Source organism: Lissotriton vulgaris, chromosome 12 (genome assembly GCF_964263255.1).
Source record: "Lissotriton vulgaris chromosome 12, aLisVul1.2, whole genome shotgun sequence".
Lineage (NCBI taxonomy): Eukaryota > Metazoa > Chordata > Amphibia > Caudata > Salamandridae > Lissotriton > Lissotriton vulgaris.
This window is the reverse complement of record NC_141700.1, coordinates 430,745,561-430,767,036: the sequence shown is the minus strand read 5'-3', so window position 1 is coordinate 430,767,036 and position 21,476 is coordinate 430,745,561. Positions and strand designations below refer to the sequence as shown.

The following is a 21,476-nucleotide window of genomic DNA, read 5'->3' as shown; positions in this document are numbered from 1 at the left end:
AACTCACTCCCATTGTCTGTGGTGACTTTACCTCACACCCTCCCTCCCATTGTCCGTGGTGGCTTTACCCCCCTCCCTCCCATTCTCAAAGGTGCCGTTACCTCGCCCCCGTTGTTCGTGGTGACTTTACCCCACCTCCCATTCTCAGTGGTAACTTTACCCCACCCCCCTCCCTCCAGTTGTCCGTGGTGACTTTACCTCACACCCTCCCTCCTGTTGTCCATGGTGACTTTACCCCAAAACCCCACTCCCCCCGTTGTCCGTGGTGACTTTACCCCACCTCCCCTCCTGTGGTCCGCGGTGACTTTACCCCACCCCCCTCCTTCCTGTTGTCTGCTGTGACTTTACCCCCCTCCCTCCCGTTGTCCGTGGTGAATTTAACCCACCCCCTCCCTCCCGTTGTCCGTGGTGATTTAACCCCACCCCCTCTCCCTCCCATTGTCCGAGGTGACTTTACCCCTCCCTCCCTTTGTACGTGGTGCCTTGTTAAGCTCTGCAGTAGAGGCAAGCAACAGAAAGCAGGGATAGCTTATACCCAGCGATGGTCAGCATCGGCCACATACAGTGGCGGGAGAGATTCCCAACATGAACGAACATCTCACGTTTAAATTACTGCATCCATTTAATAATTATTAGATTCTGCTGATCGTGCTATCTCAATGTGCTCTCCTCTCCTTCATGTCATTTAAAAGAGGCAGATTATTGTTGGCTCATGCCTATTATATGTTACTGGTGTTCTGGAACCTTTGCTTTATGATGTATGCGGCTGCTTGGAGACTGCATTAAACGTGTTATGCATAATGTCAGCCTTCGTGTCTTTAATGAAATCCAGATTCTCTAGTCATGGTAATAGGAGAATCGCAATTTCACCTCATGCCTATTTTCCCATCGCCCCACCCTTCCTGTCTCTATCTCACACTTGCAGGTTCTTCATCAACCTTCTTCTTCGCCCCATGCCCCCAATCCCAGTCACTGTTTTCCTATCTTCATCTGCTTTTTCCGTCCATTGTTGCCTTTCTCTCTCTTGCACTGTCTGGAAGTCTGATGATGCAAAAAAAAAAAAATCCCAGTCCCCAAAAATGAGTTCCGCTACCCATCCCCTGCAACTACCGGCACAAGTTAAACATTGTTGCTTAATAGTCAACATATGTGTACAAATCTTTAGTGTTGTTGTTAGGAAAGAGGCGCCTGTATAAGGAATTTAGTGATCAGTGGAAGTCTTTCTAGTAGGATTCAATTTCCTCAAGTCAGTATTTCTGTAGTGTAGCACGGACAGTCGAGAATCCATTTTTTATGGCGGTTTAATGGACATTTACCGCAAATACACATTAGTTCAAAGGATTACTCTTCCATTTCCCTGTATATCCCTGAATAGGCATCCACAGTGAGGTGTGTAAAGGTCGGCTTTATGAACTTTTTCACATGGCTGTAAATCTGATCGTGTAGGGCTCTCAATTAATGCCAAACGTTTATATTAATAACATCTGAATGCGAATTTATCTCTTGAAAATCAATGCGTCATCACGTGGAAGAAACGGATCTTTCGTGACTCACTCTGGAAGAGATATATATACGGGCTTTTTTCTGACTCACATACTGCAGGTGTATGACGCAATGCACCAAATTCTCTTTTTGAAATATAAAACAGCATTTAAAAAGATATGACTAACTAGTATGTCACCTGAATACAGAAGAAGCGCCAAGACGTCTCCGGGCTTTCGAGCGCTTTACACATTTAAAATCAAATCAAATGTAGTGCCTAGTGTTGATTAATTCGCGTCCCACATTGTACTTGTTTTTGTGTTCTGAGACTTGTCTTGGCAGTGATATTTCCCTGATCACCTTTGCACGTCCACTTAAAAATGTGGCCACTTCAGAGCCAGAACTAGTGGACCAATGCCTACTTTCATTACTTCATTACAAAAAAAAAAAAATACACGCATGGCAGGGCGTATTGCTTTTAGCAGTGCTTATTTCGCACTTTGATTTTCTTCTAGGTATTTTAAATCATCTTTTAAAGTGTGCCTATAGATGCGATATTATTGCTGGTTGATTGAATTAACGACAAAAAGATGTAACAAAGGCTGCTGTTGCACCTACTGTTTCTGTTCTTAATGTAGAAAACCAAAGGTAATGAGAACACAACATTTTGGGCGGTGCTCTGTAAAATGTCCTGTGCCTTCTTCAACGTCATATACCTGCATTTCTTGTAAATATTATTTATGGAACAATGAAAAAATAGTTCACGTTTCCTGCTCCTCCAGGCAGAACTAAAAACAGATCTTGTATGTGTGTGGGAGGAAAGCTTACAGCGCTCCCCAGGCGTTCTCTGAAGTGTTGTAGTAATAGTATGCAAAGGCTATAATTATATTTTCGACTACTTTCCGTAGTGCAGCTTCCTGTAACATGTCTAATTTAACCTTGATGTTACTACATATTTTTTTCTAATTTGGGTTCCCCAGCAATTCTTCTTGATTGAAAGCAGTGATAAGAAGTGCTAAACGCTTTAACAACGTACAGGCTTGTTTTCTACTGCTAGCAAAGGTGCAGAAAACAAGTATAGCCAACTTCACTAACTGCGGTGGTGTTTGAAGTACCACCGGTCTGATTTCCTAATAAAATCTGCCACCTAGGACTTCCAGATAAACTGTTGAACGTCAAATCACCGGTACCTCTTGCCACCGTCACATCGGCCCAGTTCTTAGTCGTTTGCACTTGCTACCTGTCAAGAAAAGGATTCTCTTCAAGGCGGTAGTAACAATACACCTGTTCAGCCTGGTGCTGTCCATCACTTTTTTCCTCTGAATTCAGAATGCACGGGCAGGCCAGGCCCCCATCCCTCGAGTGGACCCTTCCTACTTGATATCCCTAAAACCCGGGCTAAAGCCTTTTGGAGACAGTGCTGCCTCAGTGTCAGGGGCCAGTGAATGGAACAAACTCCACAGCGCGCTTTCCACATCCCCACTTTTGATCTCTTTATGCAAGCTCTTAAAAAAGTACGTTTTCGATCTGCCAGTGTAAAGCTTCCTTACTTTAATGAGATAGCTCCATGAAGCTTTGGCATATTTGGCGACTTACAAAAATGAAATCTAGATACTACCAGAATGGGTGATGATAAAAGGACCATCCCCCTGTTTGCAGGCAATGGAGTGCCCTCGACACTAACCATGGTCGCTATACATCATCACCCGGAGAGCTTTGAAGCCTATTACCATTAAAGAAAACTAACTATACATATAAAGGAGACAAAATATAAGGTCATGAATCCAAAACACCAACTGAGGCAGAATTTTATTATTTGGGAACTGCTTTAGAGAGAGTTAAATATTTTGCCTACTTAGGTGTCAGGATAGAACACCAACTGTTATGGTTTCAAGAAAGAGTCAAACGATGACAGCCAACCTGAGATGCAAGAGTAAGTTGGATAGTGATGCACTGAGTGTAATCCTGCAGCCATCCTGAGCAACAGCTACTAATACTTATGGCACAGACCCGTGAGGGTGCGTTAACATCAATGTTAACCCAAAAGTTGAAAATTGCTTCCCGAGGCTCCTGCTGTGGTTAGGTCGAGGAATCCTGATGATTCAGGGTAAGCAAGCTAAGAATGAATTACATTTAAACCAAAAAATATCCAATTCGGAGACTGTCCGGCTTCTTTGGAAAATCAGAGGTGGGGGACCTTGTGACAGAACAGCCACTATTATGGGTGGGAAGGAAAATTGACCCTTTTATATAACCTTCACCCACACTAGTAGTGGCATGCTTCATCATCAGGTTCACCCTAACTCCTAAAGGTCAGAGTGGACTCAACCATGTTCCAGGAAGCACTTATGAAGATAGGGTGTGTGGGGGTGTAACTTTAAAGATAGAATTCCTCCTCACCCACTCTAAAAGTATCCTTTATTAGAAGAGTGAGAGGGGAGAGTAAAGATATATATGTAGTGGTGTAAGGATGTGATTGTCCTATGACCCTAGAACGCCAACATGTTTCAGCCCTGTTGTATCGGCCTATGTGAGGTCCTGGCCTTTCATCCGGGTGCGTAGCGAAGAGGTCACTCCCCCAAAGACGTGACTAACGTGTGTTTATTATGGATAGAATAGGAATGAATTACACATCAGATACAATTGCTCTCCTCACTCTTCTGTTTTGGGTTAGGTTCCACACTGATCCACACGCCGAAGGGTATGTGAAGTCAATATTGGATAGGGAAGGTTATAGGAGGTGAAAATGAATAGTCTAGGTGGGAAAGACATTACAGAGAATTTGATGTGGAGAGGTATGGATACCATTGACTTGAACACGATGTCCTACATCAAAGAATACTGCTGATTAGACTATCAAGAAACTATGCTAAAAAATATTGTAGACCATCCATTATCAGTAGGTTAAATGTAATTTAAAACAGTTATAGTTTCGAACCATAACTCGCTGACATCACTTCAGAAATATGATTTGCATGGTGTAAGCATTTTAGATTGGGAGCACTGCCATGTGTGACTACATTGCAAAAAGGAATTACCATTAGGCCAACTAAGGAAATTGTGATTGCAAAATGGATGGAAATGAAACAACTGTACACTTTCTACTGCTCGGCGCAAAAACAGCAAGAGAACTTAAACGATGGCTATTACCACTTTTTACTTAATGGTAGCGCCATAGGTCAGATTCAGCTGCTATCTACCAGCCTTCATCACTTTAGATTTAGTCTCCATAGCTGGCTACAGGGAGGGCTCCTTGAGGAATTTCTATATTTCTTCTCTTCAAAGTGAAATTATATAATTTTAATGTCAAATAAATGAGGAGTGTTTTTAAATATCGTACTTACCTTTATCAATGTGTATAAATTGCATCCGAAACAATAACACTTATTGTTATACTGAGAGATGGAGTGCATGCGTGGATCTTAAAGTAAAGCAAACTCCAGGCAAATCAAATACACAGAGAAGAGAAAAAGATTAGAGACATACAGCCAGATTCATCAAGCGAAATGCGCTCGCAAAAGGGCCAGATTCTGAGAATCTGGCCATTTTCGAGTGCAATTTTTGCATTTGGGATTCACCATCCCAAATGCAAAAATCGCTAATAAAGAATTCGCAAATTTGCGAGGATTAGCATTTAAGGAATCTCTATTAGAGATTCCTTAAATGCTATTCATGAAACATTTTAAAATTGCGAATTCGCAATTTAGGAGCGCTATTTACCACGAAGTCAAACCTCGTGGTAAATAGCGAAAACTTAGAAAAATGCATTTAAATACATTTTTCTAAGTTGCATGTTACACACACACATGTCCTTTGGACATGTGTGTGTGTAACATGCAATGATGCATGGCTCTGAAGTGGCCTTTGGACATGTGTGTGCGCAACACCAATGTAGCTTACATTTCAGGGGTGCTACAGAGTGTCCTTTTTCACCCCTGCACCCTTGAAATCGCAATTTCAAAATGTGAATCGCTAATAATCATCAGATTTGCACCCGCCATAAAAATGAAAAATTTGGACATTCAGAGAACTTACAAAGTACCATCATCACGAAGGAGGCTGCTATAATTCATGACATGGAGAAATAATGTTACCCGTGGATTGCACTCTAAAGTCTACGTCTGATGAAAACAGTGGAACCATATGCACATGTTTTTGGGACATTTGTTTTTTTTAAAAGAGAGTGTTGTTTCTTGAAAAGATGGTTGATTTTGCATGAATTTAACAGTGACATGAGATATTATTTTGATGACTTGGGGTCAGTGGGTTACGCAGAACTGGAGTAATGGAGTTCAAGACAATTTGAATATAGTGATGTGTTTGAGCCATGCTGTGGGAATAGTTAGAGTCGGAACGAAGAGGATGGATTTAGAAATTAAACTCAAGGGATAGTGGGTCACGTAGTTCATACAGAGCGCATGCTAAGGCAAATTAAGATCAGGTGTTTGGTGGAGCCCACTTGCTGGGAAGAGCTTACATTGAAAGCGTGGGGAGGAGTTAGGTGTTCGAACCTGTGCTTCGTGAAACGGCTACGAAGGAAGGAGGTGACAGGATCATCAATGGAGGAAGAGCAGGTATGCGGTTCAGAACGAGTTGGGGGCAAGTTAGAGCATGAAGCAGTGAGTTTAGGTGGCTGGGACATTAGATATACACCAGTGCGCTGAAGTTTGGGTGATAATTGGAAGGGGGGTAGATACCGCAAGGGGGACAGTTTACACAAAGAATATCGGGTAGTTGAGAATTCCCTAAGTAATGCGGATATAAAGGCAGGTATGCGATCGTGGATGAATAAGGGGGAGGTCACCGCGTTCAGTGAATACTCACCAGGTTGCAGCACAATGAAAGCATGAATGTAGTTCAGTTTAAAGGGTTCAGTTACTTGAATTATAATATTTTTCACTGGAAAATGATTGAATTATTGTATGTATTTATGTAAGAACTGACTAGTTTTCTGACATGTAAGACTAATAGAGGTTTTTATTCCGAATTTACCGGCACCCCTGACAAAGAGCGCAAAAAGGCCCGAAATGCATTGGGAAATTATGATAACTTTAGCTGCCTAATATGAATTGAGTTCACCCACGTGATGTAGTAAAAGGTCTGGATTGGCATAACTGCATCATTTGAAACAATTGGGATGATGGACAGCCTTATCGTGAATAAGCAGAGTAAAATTTGATGAATCATGGATAAATATGGAATTAAGTCGGATTTTTGAACAAGCGGAAGAGTTGTGTCTTGAAAAATCAAAGTAGACAAGTGCCATGGCAAATGCACTGTAAGCGGGGTAGTAAATATTCAGTGATCTAACTACTGATGAATTGTGCACTCTTCCAGAGGAAAGGAAAAGGATTCTCCGTCTTGTATTAAAAAATTGTGGGATACAGTCTTGAAAAATTGACTTAAAATTGCTGTGTGACCGTAGATGTGAGGATGCTGCCATAGCCACTGATCAATACCTGCGAAAAACGATAACATCTCAGGTTAGGCTTTCTTCCTCTTAGTATTATAAGATAAAGGTTGGCTCGTCCTTAAGCTGGCAGAGTTGTGTTTTGACCTAGCAAGTAATGTGTTGCAAGCTGTTGGTTATTTTCTATTATCTTTCTTGAAAATATGAAAATATTTTATCATCAAATGGTGCCAAAGATCCAGGCAAGTCGAAAAATTATTTTCCTATGGGAACATGGTCCTCACTACAACTACCTACTGGCGACTACAAGTAGGATATATGGTGACTACAAGTAGGATATATATATATATATATATATATATATATATATATATATATATATATATATATATATATATATATATATATATATATATATTATAATCCTTGCGTATTTGCACATGCCAAGATTTGCACTTTGAGGATATCTATGCATTTGCACTTTACATTTGACTATTCTTTCATCAAATGTGCCGTTGTCATAGTCATCAACCCTTGATTCCATTTTTGACAACGAAAACATCAAAGTTGTCAAGATCTAAAACCATGGCGTGTTTCAACTCAATCACACACCACTCCAAAATGGCGGAACCAATATGTGTGTGTTTTGAGAATGGGTCCCTACCATAGTCCTATTTTGATTGCACTGAACTGTTTGAGGAACGTTTTGGCGCGTTGTTGCAATTAAGTGATGTATTTAACATGATGTTGTACCGTTAACCCGCTGACAGTGAGCAAGGGCGTTCACGCCCGAAACGCGTCTGTTTGGCAGTGTGTTGCACCTCTGCACTTTATGAAATAAAGGAAGAATATCCGAAGGAAGTCTGGCTTGGATTTATTCAGCTGTGTCTGCGCACTGGGTTTGGTGTAAAAGGCGTTGCACTAACCTTCCGGTTGGAATTCGTATTACACAGGACGAGGTCGGCTCCTGTACACGCAGACCCTTCTTGAAACGAAGCAGGCTGGTAGAAGACTGACCATCTGGATTGTGTTGCTGGGAAGCAAACTATACCAGCCCCCTGCATCTCGGAGTAATTCACGGTATCGTTGAATCCAGTGACGGGACTTTTTGTGTGCCGAGGGAGCCGTCGGAAGTCGGAGCCGTTTGGTACGGAAGTCCAGATCTACTGTTGATCCTCGGATGTGAAACCCGGGAGCAGGTTTAAGAAGTGTCCAAGCAGCCAGCGGTAAGGAGACGCGCGGTTCATGTGCAGTCTCTCTCTTTTCCATATATCATACGTGCATATCTACTGAGGAGCAACCATGTCAGAGGAGCGGGAACGGGAGGAGGCGTTTGAGCAGCTGTTTCAGAATTTTCCCACAGTGAAACAGGGTGGCAACATGAGTAAAAGCGCTACAGTGGTTAAAGACAGCGATGCGAAAAAACTGCTGCGTGAGCTGGAGAAACACATGAGAAGCGAACTCACAAAATGGTGGGAGATCCGCTCACTAGAAAAATATCGAGAGGTGAATCGGGTCCCCCGGGTCCTAAGAATTATGCTGGTGCCCAGCTTTGAAAACCCTAATCCATTATTACTGAAAGATTGGGCAGAGAGTAACCTGGAGGCATCCATGAGGCTTCTATGCTTGTTAGTAAAATATGCTAAAATCGATAGGGACAAGGACCTGATGGAAATAACGAGAATCAATGAAGAACTATCCAAAGATACGTTTTCAAAGGACATTGCCCTAATCGAGCAAACACGTAAAGACATAAAAGACAGACTAAGTAAGCATGAAAGCACGATCAAGCAAAGGAAAGTGTATAAGTTTGCCAGAGACGAACAAGATTACAAACTCGGACAAATGTATACGTTTGCGAGAAAGTACGATCAACTACGCAAACAGAGAGCCACAGGAGCTAAACTGACCAAACCTGCACCTGCACCTCCTCAAGTCCAAGCAAGTACGTCAGAAACAGGGAATCTTGTTGCCTCAATTTCATCAGAGAGCCTGGTTCCAAGCAGTGAGGAATCTGATGGAGGAGCCCAGGGTTCAGAGGAAGGGGATTTGGGGCAGCTCACCCTGGACGAAGAGATGGAGTTCGTGAGGATTCAAAGAAAAGGTACTCTACGCTCGAGAAACGCGAAACCAAACGGCGCAGAAACGCAAGGCGTAGAGAACGTCGCAAATGCGCCAAAAAGCAAAGGGAGGCCACAAAGGAAGAAAAACGTGGTGAACAAGCAATAGCTATTGAAAAAACCATTGTAAATCTGACCAATGTGCAACTTGACCAAGCAGAAAAACAACTGTTGGCGTTAGGATTATCATTTTGTCCTGAAAGCAATTTTAACTATGGGAACACTCGTGTAGATGTTTTCAAGTTTATCAGAAAATTAAAGTTACGTAAATACTATGCCATCAAAGGGGGTTTAACTCAGCCCAAAAAACCTGGGCCAACTACACTCAATGCAGACAGAAGCGGCCTGCAAGTCAGGGATGTCCCCCTTTTAAAATCGATGCATGGGCTGCGTAACGAGTTGACATCAACTCCATGCACTCAGGAAGTGGCCGACGAGGGAAACATCGAAATTAGCCAAAGTGAACCTAGTGGCTTCAAACCACCCTCGACATTTATTCCGTCTATGCCCAAGGACGCCATAGACACCTATGCAGACCTACTAACCGATGGTTTAAAAAAATTGCACATTCAAGTTAGTAGAAATAAGAATCACATCAACCCCAAGACCAAAGCTTACAATGAGTTAATGATGAAATTACAATCTGACAACACCATCATCATTAATCAATCTGATAAAGGTGGTAATGTGGTTCTTTGGAGCAAAGCCGAATACATGGAAGAAGCTTATCGCCACCTTAACGACACAGCTTGTTATGAACCTTGTGACTCAAGAACAGTCAGAAACATCCAATTAGAATACTGGAAACAACTCAATGGTTGGAAAAGGGATGGCCTTCTTACTAAGGAAGAAATGACATATCTGTATAAAGAACATCCGGTGATACCGAATTTATACTTCATCCCCAAGGTCCACAAGAGGGTAAGACCAGTACCTGGCAGACCGATAGTGTCAGCTATTCATAGCTTGTTTGAAAACACCTCGAAATACATCGATCATTATTTGCAAGACTTTGTGACCACCCTTCCAGCGTACATTAGAGACAGCACGGACTTTCTAAATAATTTGGCCCAATGCGAATGGTCTTCAGATTTTCTGTTGATCACTATGGACATTGCCAGTCTATACACTAGCATATCCCATCAGGATGGTATGAAGGCTTTGAGATTTTTTCTTGGCAAAAGACCAGTTGAATTATACAAACATAGTGCTATGCTGTTATCCATGGTTGAAATATGCCTCAATAATAATGTTTTCTTGTTTGATGACAAAATGTATAAACAATTACGAGGTGTGGCTATGGGGGCGTGTTTCTCCCCGACCTACGCGGGACTCCACGTGGGTTGGTGGGAGGAGCATGTCCTCATGGCGCAGTTCTCCACCATTTGGCAGGAAAATGTAGTCAAGTATATGAGGTATATTGATGACATATTCATCATCTGGAGAGGAAGCAAGGAGGAGGCAGAGAGTTTTGTCAATGCTATTAATGTTAACAACTCCAACCTCATCTTTAGTGCAGATATTAGCAAGACTGATGTCAGCTTTTTGGATGTTCAAGTGAGCATAGTGAACGACTCCATAACAACAAGCCTGTATAGAAAGAGCACAGCAGGCAATACCATTCTGCACGCTCACAGCTTTCACCCGGGGCACACCATTCGATCCATCCCGTATGGAGAGTTCCTTAGGATACACAGAACGTGTAGTTCAGTAGAACAAAGGAACTTCCATCAAATGGAAGCTATGAAGAGGTTGGAAGCTAGGGGTTACAAAAGTAGTGCCCTGAAAATAGCAATGAGCAAGGCCAACAAGATTGATAGAACTAATCTCCTGCAGGCCCCTTCTGATGTGATGCCCTCACATGACAACCGTGGTGACAGCCAAAATGCACTAAGATTGATCACTGGCTTCAGTCGACAGGCTAGTCAAATTTCAAAGTTAATTAGGAAACAATGGTCGGTTATACTTACTGACCCCATCCTTAAAGAAATGATGCCCAACAAACCATTAGTGACTTACAGGCGAGCATACAGTATGAGAAATGCTCTAGTCTCTAGTTCACCAGAAACAGCTAAAAAAGAAGATTGGTTGTCTCCTCGGAAGGGTTTCTTCCGATGTATATCGTGTAGAGCGTGCAAGTTTGGCACCAATACCAAATCATACACGACACCATTCAGTGATAAACCAATCAACATAAGATCTCATTACACTTGCAAAACTGAATTAGCTGTATATGTTCTCACCTGCTCGTGTAATCTGAGGTACGTTGGAAGTACAAAATTGCCAGTACACCAACGTATTCTACAGCATCTGAGAGCAATAGTGAACTGTGACAAAAACTACCCTGTGGCTCGCCATTTCGACCAATTTCACAACAGAAATCTATCCCATCTAAGCTACTTTGTTATTGATGCGGTTAGAACTAGCAAGAAAGGTGGGGACTACGAAAAGAAATTAAGACAGATGGAGTCCCTGTACATAGTTCGCCTCAATACTAAGATCCCAGGAGGTTTGAACATGGGTGAAGACCTTAGCACCTTTCTGTAAATATCTCTGCTAGTGTTGGTCAGTCATAATGGCATGGGCGATTGTGTAGTTTCAGTCCGGCTACCTCTTCTGTATGTACACATAGTTGCTCTCTTGCTGTCTTTCTGAAATTATCGCTGTATACGCAATTTTATTGTTCATCTTATGATTCTGATTATTCATAGGCAGGGCTAGGGTCTGTGGCAGGGACCTTAGGCTTTAATCATGTGTCATAACCATTTACATCCACCTGTGCAACTAATGGGCAATGTTGAAGTTTTATGCAGTAGCATATTTTAAATGTAACTGAAGCAGCGAAGCTAAAGATTTTTTGATTGTTTTGTTTCACATAAACCCTGATGTCTTCCTGTTTAGTTTAGCAGGACAACTCAGCACTCCCTCACCTTCACATTATTTTTGCACTTTTTACGGTACAGTAATACTTTAACATCAACTAGCTTTATATCTATCGCGTACATGCATTGATCCTCTAAGTCTAAATTTTTAGGAACCCAGTCAATGCAATACATTTACAGAGCCTACATTATGCCAATCATGGAGGTTATAGTACCATATGGAATCTATATTTCTGTATATAATTTTTGATTTGTATAAACAATTGTGGCTTTATTTGTATGACAAACTACGAATTGAGGCACAAGAGAATAAGTGTAAAGAATAGATTTTAATTTGTGTATATATATGAAATATCTTCATTTGACTATTAATGTATTTGTACAGGTAGTATGTTGCGTATTTGCACAGTTATAAATCCTTGCGTATTTGCACATGCCAAGATTTGCACTTTGAGGATATCTATGCATTTGCACTTTACATTTGACTATTCTTTCATCAAATGTGCCGTTGTCATAGTCATCAACCCTTGATTCCATTTTTGACAACGAAAACATCAAAGTTGTCAAGATCTAAAACCATGGCGTGTTTCAACTCAATCACACACCACTCCAAAATGCCGGAACCAATATGTGTGTGTTTTGAGAATGGGTCCCTACCATAGTCCTATTTTGATTGCACTGAACTGTTTGAGGAACGTTTTGGCGCGTTGTTGCAATTAAGTGATGTATTTAACATGATGTTGTACCGTTAACCCGCTGACAGTGAGCAAGGGCGTTCACGCCCGAAACGCGTCTGTTTGGCAGTGTGTTGCACCTCTGCACTTTATGAAATAAAGGAAGAATATCCGAAGGAAGTCTGGCTTGGATTTATTCAGCTGTGTCTGCGCACTGGGTTTGGTGTAAAAGGCGTTGCACTAACCTTCCGGTTGGAATTCATATATATATATATATATATATATATATATATATATATATATATCTGAAAGGGTCCCCTCAGTTTTTAGGGAGAACACAGAAGACTCGCACTCCAGGGCCCGTGTTGGAAATATTTATTGGCGACGCGTTTCGACCGAGCGGTCTTCTTTGTTAGCCAACCAAATAAACATTGCAATTACCATTTTATAGTGCACCAAATGAAAAAGTGGAAATAAACATAGCACCACATCCCAAAATGAACTACAAATCATGTAGGAACTACAAATTATTTAGAAGAAAGACTCTTTGGTGCAATCATTATCCTAATTGTGCTTAAATTAAATAGTGTATGTTGCGACTCAACCATTGAAGGCAAAACCTTTGAGTATGGAAATATAAAATTTGATCGTAAATACTTTTCTAAATACTTTTCTAACTGCAACTCTGCAAATCTTGTATCTAACTGCAACTCTGCAAATCTTATGTCCATGCATGTTCATTTACATAGGCCAAACGAGCCAGAAAGTGAAACTACGGATTGGCCAACACAGAAGCAGGATAAGGTGCAAGACAGCTAATGCACCGCTTGTTGAACATTTTTCAGAAAAAGGTCACAGTGACAAAGACTTGGTATGGACTGTGATAACAATCATCAAATCCCCCTCCTAGAGGAGCAGACATGTCCCTTTTGCTCAACAAGGAGGAACTCTATTGGATCGTTAAACCCAACAGCATCAGGAATGGCCTGAATCGTCTCGAAGATTGGACCTCCCTACTGTAAACAAAGCTTACATGAAATAACCCTCTAAATGTTATTCTATGTACTGCAATGCGCCTGATGAACTTGAACAATGTTTAATCTTTTCACAATATTCACCACCTTAAGATGGCCGCCGCATCTGCACACCTTGACTAGAGGTTTCACTTCCCCAGTCCTTTTTCACTGTTCACAGCCTAACCGGCTCTCACTTCTGCAATCCATCATCGCTTTCTGCAGACCACATGATCCATCTAAATAACTTGCCACACGCCAGTTCGTTAACACCAGAACCCCACAATCCGCCACAGCGCCGCCGACTTCTGCATGTAAGTAACCTGCACGCACCGTTTCCTTTCACTGCAGTCCCACCATGCCCCGCTGGGTAATTGACTCCACTTAACTTTCTCCCCAGACCGAGCTATTACGCTCCCGATCCAGACGACTCTCCACGCTGGACAAGGCAGTACCGGTAATTATTCTACCAGTAGCACGCCATGCCGCTCACCCCCGTGGTTGCACTCGACCCTTTTTAATGCTCAACCATTACTTTTCCAGATTCCTCCTATGTTCATGGTATCTGCTGATCCGATGATTTGCATGTTGTAATACGCGTAGGTTTTAGGCTCTATTTTTGCCCGTCGCATGCTCCGTATTTATGTTCACCTGCACTCATAACGGTTGTGCCCTTCACTACATGACTGCCCCACGGAACCCCGTTCAGCCTCCGTCTATAATTGTGTTTTATGGTTTATAGACCTTCACTGCCAACATTTCCGGCCGATCTCACTCCGGTCACTGTGTCACATCGAAATTTGGAACACTTGTCTCCATCACTGCGAGTAAATAGTCTGCCCTCACGGTACTTGATAATTTGCTCCTCAATGTGCCGTTATTTTGTCATCATTAGCACTCAAATACACGCCTCTTACACAATGAAGTCATTTCCCTGTTGTCTTTCGCAATCCTGGACACGGAGTTCCACCATGCGCCGTTTTTCTCTACCACAAGCACATGAATATACTCTGTTTTAATGGAAGAGATGAGGTTGCAAATTTCTAATACAACATGCCTAATTTCATGTAATTATTCTCTACCCATTTCTCCTCCTTTTTCCCATGTAATGTATAAATGTATAGAATTGCGTTAAAAGACAGTGTAATATTTAAATACAACAATGACTATCGTTTTTGTCCTGATGATGATGCCCCTCATTTAACTTAGGCATCGAAACGTCGTCGACCAAAAAAAACCCTTCTGCAATATGACATTTAAAATATTGTGAAATGCAATGGTGTGGTTATAACAATCTCTGTCTGTAACATTGACTACAAGTACACAGACATATTTTTGCTTTGCTCCTTTTACCATTCTGTTTGTTGTTTTGTCTGAATGTTGTGGGTCACGGCTTTGCCCACTTGTTATTAATGTGTTCATTCAGTTTTATTAAGAAAATTGTTAAATAAATTCCTTGTCCGCCTGGACAAAAGACATAACACTTATCAGGTGTGTGATTATTAGCTCAGTATACCATTGTGTCCACGAGTAGGGACCACTGTTTTTTGTAGCATAAATTAAATAGTGATTCACATTTCAGTCTTCATATTATAATGTATGTAATCCCTATTGATATTAATTTACTTTAAATTAAATAAGATAAATAAATAAATAAACTTAACATACTGGCCCAGTGGCTGATTTTTTTTAAACAAAAGCACTGGATATTTACATCATTAATTTTGCACATGTTCAGAGTCAGAAATCACATGAAATCCAGGCCAAGTGGCCCCATATTGTCTCTTGACCGGTTTGGAAATACAACATTTATATAAATCCACCATCCTCAATGATCAGGAGGAAAAGCATAATTGTTCATCCTGGCCCAGTGGCCAATTGGTCTAGAGGTGAGGCATTCTCCCTAACTCGGGCACTAGTCAAGTATATGCGCTTACTATATGGATGTTCCCTCATCCTGCCAAGAGATATCTGCAAGTATTCCTTAGGTACTAGGGGTTGGGACTGGGTCACTGGGAGTGAGGGGATACTGGGGTGAGTGATGCCAATCATCCGATATGGCTGTGTTAAAAGAAATAGTGCTACTGTGACTAGTGCAAGAAGTGAACCCTATACTTTCTATGGAAAGCCTACTCAGACCTACGCCAAGAAGTATAGTTGTGGGTGTGATTGTGTAGTTAAAAAAGGTGGAATACAAGTTGTGTGCAGAAAGGGAAGGAGTAATTATTGCAACAAGTGAGATGGTGATAGGTTATTTACAAAGGGCCAGTTGCCACACGTGCAGGACCCGGTGGGTTGTTTCGAAGTCAAATGTCTAAGCTATACTGTGAAGCTCCTAACTCCACAGCTATCATCAGAGAGAGCCCTCTCCAATGGAATAGTGTGCGTTGGACGTAGCAAACACAACAGCTGGAGATTGGAACAGGGAGAGGTACAGGTGCAGAGATGAGGTAAGGTAGTTCAGGGCTTAACGTAAGGTCTTCAGCCAATGTGCACATGTAATTCCTCATTCTCGTTCATGCCAAAGGGGTTTCTTGAATCTAGACAGATGATGTACTGGGATTCAAGCACTCGTAGCTGCTTAAGTCTGTTACCCCCTCTCGGATTTGCAGGAATTCTGTCAATGCCAAAGAAAGACAATTGGTTAACATTACTGTCATGGAAGCGTAGCCAGTGGCGTGGTAGCATAATTCATGTCAACATTCTTAATGGCCCTCATATGCTCCAATATCCGTTTCTTAATTGGGACGATGGTGCTCCCAACATAGAACTTGGCACAAGGGCATACAATCATGTACACACAGAAGTCAGTGTTACAATTCATAAACTTCCCAATTTGTTCATTTTTGCCAGTGGGGAGGCGATATGTTTTGACATTCTTGCTATTGGCACAGGCTTTGCACTTGCCACATTTGAAAAAGCCTTTTTGTTCCTTGAGCCAGCTCTTGGTCTTTTTAGGTGCCTTAAAGTAACTCCTAACTAGCATGTCTTTCAAGGAGCGAGCCTTCCTGTAAGTTATCTGGGGTTGTTTATTGATAGTTTTGCCAATAACGGGATCACTTCTGACAATGTGCCAGTGCTTCTTCAGAATCTCACATACTCTACCGGCCTCCACATTGTAAGATGTTATCAGCCTTACATTGTTGGATTTCTGACTCGTTATAGTTCTTACTTCCTTCGGGACCAAGAGTGTCTTTCCATCTCTCGCTTTGGCTTTCTCTTTAGCTGCTAACAGTACCTGGTCGGCGTATCCCCTGGCCCTGAATCTTTGTCCCATGATGGTCTGTTCTTCCTCATATGCTGTCTCAGAAATACAGTTACGTTTTGCCCTTAGGAATTCCCCCTACGGGATGTTATCCTTGAGACTACTGGGATGGTGACTCTTAGCATGTAAGATGCTGTTGCCTGAGGTGGGTTTCCTAAACAGGCTGGTTTGTATGGCCCCTTCCATGATTTTGACTCTTATGTCAAGGAAGTCCATTTCTGTCTGGTCTATCTTGCTGGTAAAATTAAGATTTACATCATTCCTGTTAAGGGAGGCAAGGAATTTATTTAGTTCTAGCTTGGAACCATCCCAGATAAGAAAAATGTCATCAATATACCTGGTGTAAAAGGCAATGTGACGCCTGATATTGGCATTTTCATCTGACCATAGCACTTGTTCCTCCCACCAACCCATCAGCATGCAGGCAAAACTTGGAGCAAAGCAACTTCCCGTCGCAGTGCCCACCTCTTGTTTGAACCACACATCCTCAAACAAAAAGAAATAATTGTTTAGTAAACAAAACTCCAACATTTCAAGTAGAATTTCGGTTTGTTGTAGGAAAAAGACAGATCTGTCCCTTAGAAAGTGTCTAAATGCCTTCAAACCATCAGCGTGTCTGATACAAGTATACAGTGATACCACGTCAACAGTGACTAGCCAGTAACTGTCCTTCCACCTGATACCATCAATCTTCGTAATGAAGTCTGTACTGTCCCTACAATAGGACGGGAGGTTGAGGACATAGGGAAAGAGAAAAGTATCTAAAAAGATGGAAGCATTTTCGAGAAGACTGCCGTTGGCTGAAACAATAGGTCTGCCAGGAGGGTTACTCTCGTCCTTGTGCACCTTAGGCAGCATGTAAAAGCAGGGGGAGACTGGTTGTTTAACACATAAAAATCTGAATTCTGACTCTGCAAGCAGATTCTTATCTCTCCAAACTTGTAGTTTGTCATGAAAGATTGTAATGCTAGAACCATATTCCTCCCTGTTGGATCTCCTATAGTTGCCTGATAAGTCAAGTTGTTTCTTGGCCTCCTGGCTGTACAGATTCACATGAAACAGGACAATGTTCCCTCCCTTGTCAGATGGTTTAATTATACAACATGGGTCAGCATTGAGTGTACCAAGGGCTTTCCTTTGGTCTGGCGTTAGATTGTGCGCATGTTAATTTTTGCTGTTCTCCCAGAGGAATAAGAAATCCTTAACCACAATGTCGTGGAATGTCTCTAAGTGGTCGTGTGGTGTGATAGGATTGAAGGTAGATTTGGGTCTATGATTGGTCACATTACATCCTCCCAAAGTCAGGCCCATCCTGTCTAGTATCTCAGAATCACTTAAACCACTAACATCCTTGCCACACAATTCCATAGCGCATGCCAAACTTTCAACATCCTGTATACTTTAAACATTCGACACCTCTGTGTGCTCCAATCTGGTTCATTGCTCTTCTGTTAAAGAGCCCGTTTTTTCTTTAGCATAAACATTTTCATTAGCTTTAGTTTACGTATAAATAGAAAAATGTCGTCTCTAGTCCGGCTGTAATCGAAATTGGCCATTGGGCAAAAAGTCAAGCCCAACTCCAATACCGATTGCTCAGCCAAGGTTAAGGTATGAAAAGAAATGTTTATAATAGTCAGATTGGGCTCACCCATCATTGTTGTTTGGTCTGTCGTGTTGTCTTCCCATGCGACATTGCTCCTCTTGTGTTTCTTTCCTCCCCGCCTCGTGGCTTTCCTCTTGCGTTTGCGCCTCTGCCTCTTCCGTATGACTGCTCCGGTGGTCTCGCCCTTAATGTCATGGCTGATTGTAAAAAATCATATTCCTCTAGTGGTTTAAAAGAAAGTACATTTCACCCGCTAGCATCCATCATTTCGTCCATATCTGAATAGGTTTGTGATCCTGATTCCGATATGGTGATGTTGCGCTGTTGCGCATTTGCTCCTAACTGCTTAAATTGTCTTATGGCTCCATCATACTTTTCGCCGAATGTTAAGATCCACCCACTGGTATAATCCTGCTTGTCCCTCAGGAATTTTCTTTTCTTCTTCTGCTTGATTTCCTCTTCATATTTGTCAAGCCTTTTTTCCATTTGCTCGATTGCTTTGGCTATTTCATCTTTGGCGTCATGTTTATCAAGTTCTTCTTTTAGTTTGCCAATGTCCTTAATGACCTGTTCTAATTCAATGGCAGCGTATTTTGATAGTAAGCCAAGCATATTCTTGCATGTACCCGCCATCAGCTCGCACCATTCAGCTATTAATTTGGGGTGGGGGTTTTGGTAGGTCGGTGTGATCATGATTCTTAGTCCTCTAAAAACCCACTTCCATATAATTCTCCAATGAAGTTACCTCCCACCAGTGGTTAATTTCTTTCTTCAAAAGTTTCTCGTAGTGGAACAGCATTTGTTTTAAAGTTTTATCAGGTGGTGCAGTCGCCCCAACATTGGTACTCACTGTTATGTCTTCAGTTTCACAGAACAGTGACTTCGCTTCATCCACCCTGCCTGCACGGCGGTTCTGGGTCGTGGTGGTATCTGTTACCGTGGTTGTTCTCGTAGTTTTAGTCGTTGCTGCTACATATATCCAAAGAACTCTGTTTGCTCCTTCCAAATTTTGCCAGAAAAACGAACACGGACCTGCTCAGGTAGTTTGCAATATTTATTCCATGTGCAACACAATCACCGCCATGACGCGTTTCGGGCCCTCGAGCCCGTGATCACAGCATCGTCATCGGCATCTTTTATCTTTTTAAGGTGTTCTTGATATATGTGGGTCTTTGGGTTCTCAACGATCTGATGTTTTAGCGTAAAATATTTGATATGTTTATACGGCTATTAGCCAGAGTCATGTGTCAGTCAAATTCATCCAGAGGAATGCGGCGCACTTTTAGTTTTAGTGACATTTGGGATTGTTTGCATATGAAGTGGGTAATGTGCAATTTTTCTGTAAGAATTTATTTCTTTAAAATAAAGATTTTTTTAATTTGATTTACACTAAATAACAAAAAGCACTCTTTCTGGACCAAGAGTTAAATTTCTACCGAATTTTGTGTAATTCCATCCAGTGGTTCGGGCTGTAATTAAGTCTAAAATCTTGATTAAAATTATATGGGAAAAGCACTTTTATTCACCACTCTTTTTCTTGGCCCCCACTTAACGGATCACCCTGAAACTTTCCATGCACAACAAGCCCTAACTTGACATTTTTTGGGAAAATGTCGTAAAGACTCATCAAATGGTGCCAAAGATACAGGCAAGTCGAAAAATGCGCTTCCTATGGGAACATGGTACTCACTATAACTACTACTGGCGACTACAAGTAGGATATATATATATATATATATATATATATATATATATATATATATTCACGACGCTTGTCACACACACATATATATATATATATATATATATATATATATATATATATATATATATATATATATATATATATATATATATATATATATATATTCACTGAAAAAACTGTTGGTTATTTTCTATTATCTTTCTTGAAAATATGTTTTTAATATGTGATGGACTGTTTCAAAGATATAAGTGAGTCTTGTTTGCATCAAGAGGATGATCTGGCAAGGCCTAGCATGAGAAGGGAAACTTGACCTGTTAACAGGATTAATTAAGAGAAGCCATGTGATTGTGATGAGCTGCTATGAACACTGCACTTTATAATGTTATATCTGAGCAAAATGAGCAAGTTAATGATTAATTCGGCATCTTTTGTCTTTTTAATGTGTTCTTAATATATGTGGGTCTCTGGGTTCTCAACCATTTGCTGTCTTTTATCATCGAAAATTTGATGTGTTTATACGGCTATTAGCCAAAGTCATGTGTCGGTCAAATTCATCCAGAGGAATGCGGCGCACTGTTAGTTTTATGACATTTGGGATTGTTTGCATATGAAGGGGGTATGTGCAATATTTCTGTAAGAATTTATTTCTTGGAAATAATGATTTTTTAAATTTGATTTACACTAAATAACAAAAAGCACTCTTTCTGAACCAAGAGTTAAATTTCTACCAAATTTTGTGTAATTCCATCCAGTGGTTCAGGCTGTAATTAAGTCTAAAATCTCTATTATAATTTACATGGGAAAAGCACTTTTATTCACCCCCCCTTTTTCTTGGCCCCCACTTAACGGATCACCCTGAAACTTTCCATGCACAACAAGCCCTAACTTGACATGTTTTGGGAAAATGTTGTAAAGACTCATCAAATGGTGCCAAAGATACCGGCAAGTCGAAAAATGAGCAAGGACGTGAAGTCTGAAAGGCGTCTGATGGCTTGCACTGCAACTAAATAAAACTTCACGAAAATATCCAAGACTGACTCGGGCTGTTCATTGGTGTCTGCGTAACTGTCAGTGCAAGAAAGCACATTTCTCGGCGAGTTGGATTTGCATATATATATATATATATATATATATATATATATATATATATATATATATAAATTCACTGAAAAAACCATAGGTTTCACACCAGTTATAGTTAGGAATTAGCATTTAAAAAACCTATTAAATTCACTGAAAAAACCATAGGTTTCACACCAGTTATAGTTAGCTGGAAATTTTACTGATATAAAACCATTGAAATTCCCACGTTATAGTTAGAT

At 41.1% G+C, this 21,476-nt stretch overlaps 1 protein-coding gene across 1 annotated transcript in view; it reads right to left on the bottom strand.

Moving 5' to 3' along the window:
• The window catches only part of SLC6A2 (solute carrier family 6 member 2), a 1,509,850-nt gene that overhangs the window by 1,029,771 nt on the left and 458,603 nt on the right, over nt 1–21,476 (bottom strand). The gene's annotated exons all lie outside the window — the stretch shown is intronic.